Consider the following 12,473-nt stretch of genomic DNA (forward strand, 5'->3'; position numbering starts at 1 on the left):
ATTAAAAACAAGCAAAACCATGTTGCAGACTTGTGACAAACCCATAAAAGGTCATTGGAATGTTCTGAACTGTCTTTGCAGGAAAAAATAATCAGTTATTGAATAATGTATATATGTAAATATTTTATTGGTGGTTTAACAACACACAAATTTTTAAAACATAAACCTATCAAACAGTAATTATGTATTGCTATGTCAAATGGTCAAAATAAAGGTATTATAACCCTCCTAAATGAGCATACTTTTTGAATAAATCTTTAAAACTACCTTCAAAATTTAATTGAAGTGCCTTGTTTATACATTTATTATTTCAAAATTATATATTTCTTGGATATATGCATGATATTGTGTTTTAATGTAAAAAAAACTAGTTCACTGCAATATAGACAACATTTTGTTGCAAGCTACACACAATTTGTCTTACAAGCTATTCAAATTTTAATTCATAATGAAATTTGCAAAAGTGTTACAACAAAGCTTAAATATTATATAAGTTGCCTTATAACCATAGAATATGTATATGAAAAGGAGTATAAAACAAATCCTTAAAGATGGTCATCTCTGTGAAAGTCATTTTCATTAAATTTACTGCATATAACATGGCGGTCATGACATTCTTCTTTTCTCCAAGTGGCCATAATTGAACACGTTGCATCGATTGTCAATATGCAATATGTTTAGGTCAAGATAGCTACAAAGTAAAATGATAGAATGCACTATGAACTAATTGAGAGCATTGAAGATATTTCTTATATTAATGGTACCAAGGAATGCTCTATAAACACTATTTCTCAACAGCTCTTGTCTCTTTGACTTTTGAATGCTAACTGGCTTGGTGATAGAATTTATAGGTACCTTCTAGTAGACAACTGTTCAGCACACATAATTAGATGAGAATTCATGTGTATACCCCAAATGCTTAGTTTGTCGTTTTACTTTGAAAATTGCTGGTCTACTCTTATATAAATTTTGGTACTTCACCATTACCGTAAAATAAACATCCGATTCAAATAGCTAACGTTAATATTATGGCGTATATTACAAAAACAATTCTACTCACCATCTTTCCTGCTACACGTCTTTCGAACCAGCCTCCGATTGTATATTAAGTATTTGCAATTTATCTTCATGTTCCGACATTCTTTGTAATAGTTGGCAACACATTTTAAAAACATCATTCGGGTATGGACACTATGGGACACTTTCATCTGCAGTCAGAGCACTTAGTGAGTCAGAGCCTCACAGAAGCGTCATCTTCAAGATTGTTCGATCATAACAATGCCAATGAACAGCTTGTTCGGCGTTATTTTCTGATTCACCTCGCCGCTGATCGGATAAGTAAAGCTTCACAACATTGTCGTATCCACAAAACGAAACGCCACAGTAATATTGAAAAAGTACAATTCAAAGTCTATCTTTGTTCACGCAATACATAAAATTCTTTTTTTTTTATGTCTTTATCAAATATTGATTTATCAAATTTATTGCAAAAGTTCTTAAAATAATCTAAACTATCTAAAAAGTCTATTTCCCCAAATATGACATAGGCACTTTAAGTGCCAGTGCTTTTTTGTTGATGAGTAAAATAGTCTGGCATTAGACAGGGTAAATACTAAGAGTAGGGCATATCAGGGCACAATACCATTTAATGGGTTGCTACATTTAAATGATACATGCATTTACCTTAATTTATATAACACATGCATATGATACATTTAAACAATACATGCATTTATTTACACCTAATTTATTAATATTTACCTGATTGCTTTAGATAATTGTTGGCAGCATTCAATGTTCTTGAACTGATCAAGGAAGGCTTGTTCTTTTCATTAAAGTAACCATAATCAATTCCCAATATATGCTCATTTATTGTTAGTGGATCAATTCCTCTTGGTAAGATATTAAAATACATTGCAGAAGTTCTAAATTTTTTGTCAGCCCAATTAAAAAATACTCTATAAATACACCTTTCATTTAAAATTGCATATTTTAAAAGTTCTTTGGCTTCATATTTCAACAGTCCTTCAAGTATGTCATGCGTGTCATCCCCTGGCAAGCCACCAACCACATAGAAATACCGAGATTTGTTGAGAATTGATGAATGACAAATTCTGAACTAGGAGGATATATCTTCCTCAGAATTTTCTATTCTCCTACATTGGTCATCATACATCTCTCTTGTCCTTAGTTGAATTAAAAAATAATAATATTTGAATAATAATATTATTTGAATTAAAAAATAATAAGATTTGGGAGAATGCATCTGACAGTTAACTTTCTCAGTACACTAATATATACACTTCTCTCAATGTCTATTGATGTGGCAATTGTGATACTACAAAGATGTAAAATCAGTATTGTTATAATAGAATCAAAGTTCAAGCCATATAAAATAGGCTTTATTCAACATAAAATGTCTAACTATTATTACAAAACATGGCGGCAAAATTCCTCTCTAGGGCTGACCTTTATACCCAAGGCTCAAGCACAGCAACCCAAGCCATACGTAATCAGTAATTATTAATCATAACAGTCTCCCCGTCCTCAAAAGTAAATATATTAACCAAGATACTATCAAGTTACTCTAATCACCACCTTAAATAGACCGCTACAAATTAAATTACAAATCCTAATCATCCTAACCGTGTATGCGTTGACCGCCAAGGGAGCTGCATTGCATTTCTATCAATAGTATCGGAAGATGGTAGCTTGGGTGGTTGAAGGACTGGAACTAAATTATTAGATCCTTCACTCAGCGCACTAATGGGGGGTAGATCATCTGCTTTATCCTCAGTTGCTTTTGGGACAGATACAGAATTAAAATCACTCTGTGACGGTCCTGATTGCTGGCAGGTTTGCCCTTGACCCTGTGGTGCAAGGTGCTTTGTTGATACCATTGTTTCTCGACCATCTTTGTAATGGACATGAGCATAATGGGGAATAGCTTGGAGCAGCTCAACTTCATCAACCAGGGGGTCAGTTTCACTTGATCGAACTTGTCGCTTCATAAGAACTGGTCCTGGTTCAAGTAACCAAGATGGTACAGAGCTTCTAACAGATGATCGCCTAGGAAAACCAAAGAAACGCTGGTGCAGAGTTTTGTCGCTAAAAAAAGTTTTAGACCTGGTAGTTATGCGTTTGAATAATTATAAATCTGTATGCTGGACCAAACTCTTGAGACAGACGCAAATGAAACATTAGATAAGGAAGTCTGTATGACTACGCTCGTTTATGATGTTTGTTCTTTGCAGTTTTGAAGTAAAATAGCCAAAAGAGGAATAGCCAGGAACATTCGCATTTACACGCAATTATGTAAATATTACCAAGTTTTACATTGCTTTTAGTCTGCACATGGCATTGCAGCAAACGACAAAAAGAGGAGGTTTATATTGCGCTTTTGGTGGCCAAGGTGGTATTAGGCTATTAGCTGTACAAACTCGAGCCGCTACTATAGCAAGCGGTTCGTTTGAATACGGTACGAAAAGAGACGTCAGAAAGAGATTCACGCGAAGAACATGGGGAATCGTCCCCATCTGTGAATTGGGCCGCGGCATTTAACTCGCCGGAGTTTTGCGCTGGCTTACAGCACGTGGTCGCAGAGGCAATCTCGAAATCGCTCTCCGCGAAAGAGGACGAAGTCTCTGCGCTGGAACAAATGGGCGATATACCCACGAGTTCAAGACTTCCTGTGGTAAGTGCGTTGAGCACGAATCAAGGTATGTTAACTGCTCCTTTCTTTCTGGGGATTGCTGGGTCAGCGTCGGCTACACAATCAAGCGCTAGTTTCGTGGATACGAGAACACGGCAGCATTGACTGAACCCACTCAGTCATTACCCACTAACACAGTAACCTCGGTGGGACCGGTTGGTGGGCTCAATCATGCCTTTATTTTGGGTCCGGGGCGTCCTTCCATCCCAGCGAAACTTGTGACTCAAATTTTGGCGAATAAGTTTGTCAAACTGTCCGAACTTATCCCAGAGAACCTCGAAGCCCCATTAAACGAAGTACCATCCTTTGTTATTGATGGCCGCTCAATTGTCCCTACCAGTACATCGCGCAAGAAAAACAAACTTCGCGATATTTTGACGTGGGTTGAGTGCTTTAATAGTTATATCACTGTGATAACCTCGGCCAGACCTGACAGGGCGCGTGATTTACTCTCCTATATGGCCTTGATTATTTGCATGGCTAAACAGTTCCCCGGACAGTGCTGGCTGAATTATGATCGAGCGTGTTTCGCCTACACGCTGCGGCGTCCAATTCAACGAATTGGAATCAGATTCATTCGGATCTATACCATTACCATACTGCGGTCTCGGCACAATCCACGCCGCCTTCGGTCTCTAGATTTCGGGAACCTCGGGGGGACCAAAACTCGCCTATCGCTTGCAAATCATGGAACTCAGGGGCGTGCAGTAGTCCCCGCGAGTTCTGTAGATTTCACCACAAATGTGATTGAGTGGGATGCGGCGGTGCGCATCGAAGGATCCATTGCCAAGAATCCCCTCGGAAACGAGGGCGTAGTCCTGGCGAAGAATCAACTCGCCTGTGCCAGACAAGAAGAGATTCTCATGTTTCAGGGGATCGCCAGTACCACCAGGCGTACATATGATTCTGCTCAGCGTAAGTTCCTCGAGTTCTGCCATTGGAGCCAACGCCTCAACCCGAATGGTTCTCTCCTACCGGCATCTGAGTGGACACTAATACTGTTTGCCCCAAAATCTGTCAAAAACCATCAAGGCAGCATCGATAAAGGTTTATCTAGCTGGGATATGTTCCCTCCACATTGAACACGGCCTCGCAAACCTGCTTGCTAACTGCCTGCGATTGGGTATTGTGGGGAATTAAGCGCTCTCAGGGCATCTTGAAACGTGAAAGACTTCCAATTACGTTGCCTGTGCTTTCTTGCATTCGGGCGGTGCTGGATCTCGACCAGTACGACGATATATTGTTCTAGGCGGCCTTTTGCACCGGCTTTTTCGGGTTCTTGCACTCTGGTAAATTTACGACAGCGAACAGCTCGTTCGACGCGCGTGTGCATCTGGCTGTAAAGGACGTTCAGGTTGACCATCATAAGCAGCCGCAGGTAGTCTTTCTTCGCATCAAGTGCTCTAAAACAGACCCATTTCGCCAGGGCCACACCATCCGTCTGGGCATCTCGGGAGAGGAAGTCTGCGCAGTCCGTGCACTGCTGCGCTACCTTCACCGGCGGGGTGGGGACGGTGGACCGCTCTTTCGCCATACAACGGGACTGTCACTGACTCGGACGACTTTGACAGCCTGGCTCAAAACCGCGGCCGCCCGCGCGGGATTAGAAGAGAACTTTTCAGGCCATAGCTTTCGTATCGGGGCGGCAACCTCGGCGGCGGCACCGGGTATTCCTGACCATCTCATAAAAACATTAGGGCGGTGGTTCAGCAATGCTTACCAGTTGTATATACAGACACCTACTCAGCTTTTAGAAACGGTTCCGGCGCGCATGGTTAATAATGTCACATAATAATGTCAGGTGTACTTGTCAAATAAATCTCTGCATGTTGTTTTGTGTATTGGATGTCGTCAGTGTTTTTATTTTGTTTTTTTTTTGTTTTGTTTTCTTTTTCTAAGCGTGGCTTAGCATTGGGGTGTGGTCCCTTGCTAATTGAAGCTTAGCAGTGGGGTGCGGTCCCTTGCTAATTGAATCTTACCAGCGTTGCTTAGCAGCAGGGTGTGGTTCCTGGACTAATTGAACCATAGCAGCGTTGCTTAGCAGTGGGGTGTGATCCCTTGCTAATTTATTCTTACCAGCGAGGCTTTGCAGCAGGGCGTCGTCCCTGGGCTAATTGAATCATAGCAGCGTTGCTTAGCAGTGACTAAGCAGACTCACGTAATGCGGACCTGAATCCAAGTAACTGATAGTGTCAGGGTCACGGCCACATCTGCACATAACCATCCACACGGGTAAGTATAGTGACGTCCGAGATTAATATCGCTTTTGTGCTTCACAGTATTAAATATCACACAGACATAGAAAAACCGAAATTTATCCATAAACTGAGCGTTTGTGTTTGATAAAAGTAATATGTTCTGTATTCTAGTTTAGTAAATTAAATCTACGATGTTCTGTGTGTCCTTTTGCATACGTCATCCATGACCTTTGGTCACCTTTTGGCCGTGCAAAATATTGTCCCCAAAAATCGGCAAATTTGCTGTTTTGAAAGTATTGTATGGATTAAGCTCAGATTTTGCACAGTGCATTTTCATATGTAAGTGTCTCATTTGGAACAAGAAAAATGGGTAGTAAATTTTCACTTCATAGACACTTTTTAGGCACATAGCGATTGCTTTCCAGGTTATGCTATTATAACGCTCAACTTGGCCATTTCCTTCAGGATTATAGGCAGCGACTTGTAGCTACCCCTTTTTCACCATAGTTGAAAACAACAGTCTTATGTTTCGATTAGAAATCTAGGTCCAATATAAGATTGGCACACAATCCTGGCAAAACCGTCAGCCGAAGATTTTCATATGTACGCCCTTGATACTCCAGATCAATTCAACAGTATCCAGTGGCTTTTATAACAAGTTCTGATGCTGCCATGAGTACCGAATTTGAAGATGGTTGAATGGAAAGAGAAACTTCCACAATCAAATGTGGATGAATAAAACTCTCGCTACTGCTGCTATGAAAGAGCGCTGTGACTTTGTTGTATCCTATAGTTAGACTTAATTAAATCCAGCCTTAATTCACCGCACTCATATCATATATCCTAATCACATGTCAATCTGTTGTATATATAGTTACTTGATTCCATCAATAAATTAGTCGTTGATTACAATTCGTTGGAGTAGCATTTGGCTAGCGGTCTCTATCATAACGAAGCAAGATACAAAAGTGGCGACGAGGATAACTAATCAACATGAGCGAAGAAAACCAACCTGCGCCAACGCAAGCAAATCACACAACACAAAACATCAACGCACCGCGAAGTGGTCTACCTCCGTTTCCCCCATTCGACCCAATCACGGATTCAGCAACAGTGTCTCAACGATGGAAGAAATGGTTGCGGCGTTTTGAAAACCTGCTCATCAGCCTCCGAGAGTTCGACTCGACCATCCGGCGAGGTCTTCTCTTGACATACGTAGGCGAAGCAACAAACGACATCTTCAACATTCTGCCAGACACCGGTACAACGTATGAGTCAGCCGTCGAAAGTCTGACGCAGTATTTCACTCCGCGCGGAAACAAGGACGTAGCCATCTTCGAGTTTCGCGAGTTGACACAAGAAGCCAACGAGACCCTAACCCAGTACTATCGAAGACTCAAGACCAAAGCGACAGACTGTGCATTCACAAACAAAGACGAAGAGATCAAGACGCAGATCATACAAAAGACACGTGATCCAAGACTGCGAAAGAAAGCCCTTCGCGAAAGCATGGACTTAAAAGCCTTATTAGCCCATGGAAATTCGCTTGAAATTACGGACCAACAAGCGCAACGACTAGAAAATGCAAACGCAGACCTAAACGCACTGAAAAGAAACCGCCAGCCATCAACATCACAACCACGGCGTCCATTTAATCAGAGACGGAAACCACCAGCGCCAGACGGAAAAAAAAACGTGCCGAAACTGCGGCGGAGCATTTCCACATAAAGACGGGATGCAGAGTTGCCCAGCTTGCGGAAAATCCTGCCACAGTTGCGGAAAACTCAGACATTTCGCAAAATTATGCAAATCGAGCAACAAAGCGGTCAAGCAGATTACCCCACTCAAATCACCCGATGGCAGATACTTGCAAGATACAGGCACGAGAAGCTTTTCAAAGGAACCAGGAATTTGAAGGATGTTCAGGTTGATTGATTGATTGACTGATGGACTTTATTTAAACAGGGTAACACATAACAGTTAGCATAGCTACTGACAAACCTGTGGCCAAACTCGTGATCGATGACACTGTACCACCTGTAGCGCAGTCGTCCAGGCGAATTCCGCATAACATGAGAGAGTAGGCAAGAAATTGCGTGAAATGCGTGAAGACGGAATCATTGAAAAAGTGGATGGTGCAACACCATGGCTGTCTCCACTCATCGCGATTCCAAAGAAAACCGGTGACGTCAGACTGGTACTCGACATGCACGTTCCAAACACAGCTCTAATCAGACGTAGAGTTCAGATCCCCACCGTTGACGAGATTCTACGCCAAATGGAAGGAGCCAAAGTATTCACAGAAGTCGATCTGTCTCAAGGCTATTTACAACTCACCCTCGCAGAAGAGTCGAGATACATCACCGCTTTTACCACCCCCGACGAGGGCCCCCACCGTTTCAAGCGTCTGATCATAGGAGCATCACCCTCAGGCGAATATTTCCACGAGATAATCCATGATCTCATCAAGGACATTCCCAGATGTGCTAACATCTCGGATAACATCTGGTTATCGTCCGAGGATCGACAGTCCCACTACAAGCAACTCGAACATTTGTTGACCAAATTGGAGTCCAGCGGTTTAACCCTGAAAATGCCCAAATGCTTGTTCTCCGTTCCAGAAATCAATGTCTTTGGACACATCGTTTCGGGAAATGGAATACAAGCCGACAACGCCAAAATCGAAGCAGTGAACAACGCCCCACCACCAAAGTCAGCCTCCGAAGTTAGATTGTTCCTGGGTCTAACAAACTACTGTTCCAGGTACATCCCAAATTACAGCAGCATCACACATCCCCTTCGCCAGCTCACAAAAGCAGATGCAAAGTTTCAATGGAATGACAAACACGAGAAAGCATTCACCACTCTGAAGCAAGCCCTAACGAGTGCTCCTGTGTTGGCTCATTACAGCCTCGAGCCAAAACGCGAGTTGTAGTTGACGCATCACCCTGGGCGGTCGGCGCAGTCCTCCTCCAAGAGCAACAAGATAATTCGTATCGTCCAGTCGCATACGGAAGCAGATCCTTGTCTGACACGGAACAAAAGTATGCACAAATCGAGAAAGAATCCCTAGCGATCGTGTTTGGCTGTGAACACTTCCACATGTACCTTTACGGGCGAGAGTTCGAGCTTGAAACCGACCATCGACCCCTAGAGCACATTTACAAACCGAAACCCAACAACACAAGCAAGTCGAACCCTGCGAGAATCGAAATGTGGAGATCACGACTCCAAGAGTACGATTTTAAAGTCGTATACAGACCAAGCCCATCCAACCTAGCAGATCCGTTAGACTTCTCAAGCAATCGCCCACCGATACTCGAAGTAACATGAAAGCCTGCGCAGACCGATACGTCCATTACCTTTCCCAATACCTTGCACCACCGGCCATGTCGATAGAGGAAATTCAACAGGCCTCTATCAACGACCCAGAGTTAACAGAGATACGGCACTGTTTACAAACCAATCAGTTACACAAGCTTTCCAAATCCTACCTGTCAGTCGTAGATGAACTCTGTGTTACAAATCAAGATATCCTTCTTCGTGGAAACCGAATCATCCTTCCAGCCAAGCTCAGAAAGCAAGCCATAGCCCTAGCTCACGAAGACCACGCAGGGATCACCAAGTGCAAACAACGCATACGATCAAAACTATGGTGACCTCTGATGGACAAACATGTTGAAGACCATGTCTAATGTTGTCATCCATGTCAACTGGTAGCACAACCACCATGTCCAGAACCGATGCGCCTAACCGAGCACCCCAAAGAACCCTGGACCGAACTAGCAATCGATATCTGTGGACCCTTCTCGACTGGTGAGTACATTTTTGTTCTGACAGACTACTACTCCAGATGGCCCGAGGCCAAGATCCTCAAAACCGTTACCTCAGCTGCAATTCTGAAGTGGCTCAATTCCATCTTCGCCCAACACGGCTATCCCAAAGTCCTAAAGTCCGACAACGCCTCTTACTTCACCTCCGCAGAATTTGGAACTACCCTTCAGTCCTGGGGAGTACGACACAAAACGGTGACCAAATATTGGCCACAAGCAAATGGTCAAGTGGAGCGTTTCAATGAAGTCATCAAGAAACATGTTCTCACAGCACAAGCAGAGCAAAAGGATTGGAGAGAATCACTACCGAATCTACTCCTCCACTACCGAACGACAACCCACCGAATCACTGGGGAAACTCCAGCCAAACTGCTGATGAAGAGAGAGCTTCGAACCAAGATCCCAGCAATTCCCACGCTTGAGGAATAAACAGATGGGGACGAAGAAGTTCGAAGAAAAGACGAGAACAAGAAATCCAAGGCGAAAGCTTACACCGACAAGAAACGTCACGTGGCAGAACGACAACTCATCGTAGGAGATCTAGTCCTGGTCAAACAGAAGCGAAAAAACAAGTATTCCACAAAATTCGGCAAAGATCCGATGACAATCACGAAGATAAACGGAACACAAATCGTGTTGACAGATCATCAGGGTAAGCAGCACAGACGAAACTCTTCTGACATCAAGAAATATTGGACAAAACCAGAACACAGAAACACAGAAGAAAATGATTTCGTAGCAGAAACCCAACCACCACCACAAGACACCGCTCCAGAAACCCCGCCAGACAACAACCCAGACATTCCCATCATACCTCCAGACCCACCACCACTCCGCAGATCCACACAAGAAAAAACGGTCCAGATCGTCTTGGGTTTTGACATTACTAAGCACGTAGATAATTATTCTTTAAGTATTCAATTTATGAACAATCACCATGCACGAATCAGAGATAGTTTAACCTAGCAAGCTACTAAACAGGGGAGGAATGTTGTATCCTATAGTTAGACTTAATTAAATCCAGCCTTAATTCACCGCACCCATATCATATATCCTAATCACATGTCAATCTGTTGTATATATAGTTACTTGATTCCATCAATAAATTAGTCATTGATTACAATTCGTTGGAGTAGCATTTGTCTAGCGGTCTCTATCATAATGAAGCAAGATACAAAAGACTTGCAGTCCATTGATAGACACCACTGCTGATGACTTTTAATAAAGGAGCAGATTTACCTGGTGGAAAAACTGTAGCCAACATTGGTGACCATTGAGTTATTGAAGCTGTAATTTTGGCTGCTGTCTTCCCCCGGCACAGCCTCGTACCCAGGCGCTTTAATACTAAAATAAATAACATTGCATCCAGGTATTGTATAGAGTTCAGCTGAAAAAGCAAGGGTGTTTGGGGAGGTTTGTTTTAGTGAGGAAGCGCCTGGCAGAAAATGACCGATTTCTGGAAAACGCTTGTATTTTGCAGTTTTTATTCTCATTTATATTTTTTTTACTGGATCGACTGTCGATAGGCTAGCCAAGTATTATGAACGTTTCCTTTGGCGAAGAATCATCTGAAGGTACTTTTATTTAAATATTTTCCGTCGGAGTGACTATATTCGTACAGTACTCGAATAATCGCCTGCCGTATTTACATATTACTATTGGGAAAAGCGAGCGCATTTACAACATATCAAGAGGTTTCTGTTAATGACATAAACTGAGATAAACTCATATTCCTTTGTTTACAGGTTTAATAATCCGATGATGAATTCAACACGATGTGGCAACAACTTGAATTTAAAATTAAATTGATTCCATTCGTGATACTTATCGGATATAATTTGTAACATAATATTAATCAACCTATAACATTTTTAAAAACCCGGGTGTATCTGTAAAAACCTGGATCTAATTAAAATAATTAATAGTATATCATTATATTGTATTGTATTATATTGTATAATTAATTTGATTGTTGTTTACATGTTGTCATGTTGAATTCATTTTCTGCCAGGCGCTAAATTTGGCAAAACCACCCCAAGCACCCCCGCGCGCTCGCGTTTTTTTTAGCTAACCTCTATACAATAACTGAATGCAACATTATTTTTTACTATTAAAGCACCTGGGTATGAGGCTGCCCCTGGCAAACCTTCGTGAAATGGCCCTTCTTTTGGCAATTTAGGCACATCACATCCCGAGCAGGACATTTTGATCGAGGATGTCTATTCTTCCCACAGAAGAAACAAGAAGGAGCACTCTCAGATAGCAAGGCTGCTGTAGCGCTGGGATCCAAATTTCCTGATTGAGGTACCTCGATTACAGGTTGTAATACTGGAACTTGAGATTCGGTATAAGATTCAGAACTCAAGCGAACGAGCTTGATTGAACATTGTTTTAAGATCCAATTTTTTATTCTCAAGTAGCCTCTGACGAATGGAATTAGATAATAATCCTGTGATAAATGCATTTCGAATACTTTCATCCCGATGCTGGGCAGCTGTAACGTTCTTAAAATTACAGTCCTTACTAAGAGTCTTGAGAACCTGCAGATATTCATAGAGTGTCTCTCCCGAATGTTGACGTCTTGTTGCCGAAATGTGGCAAGCATATCTCATTTTTAGGTTTAACGAACAAAACGTCTAACATGGTGATAGCTGTAGTGTAATCATCGCAATCTTCAATGTACTGAAATACCATAGGTGACACAAAGTTAGTTAATACCCCAAATTTATT

Source organism: Dendronephthya gigantea, unplaced genomic scaffold, assembly GCF_004324835.1.
Source record: "Dendronephthya gigantea isolate DGI-Jeju-01 unplaced genomic scaffold, DenGig_1.0 000060F, whole genome shotgun sequence".
Classification (NCBI taxonomy): Eukaryota; Metazoa; Cnidaria; class Anthozoa; order Malacalcyonacea; family Nephtheidae; genus Dendronephthya; species Dendronephthya gigantea.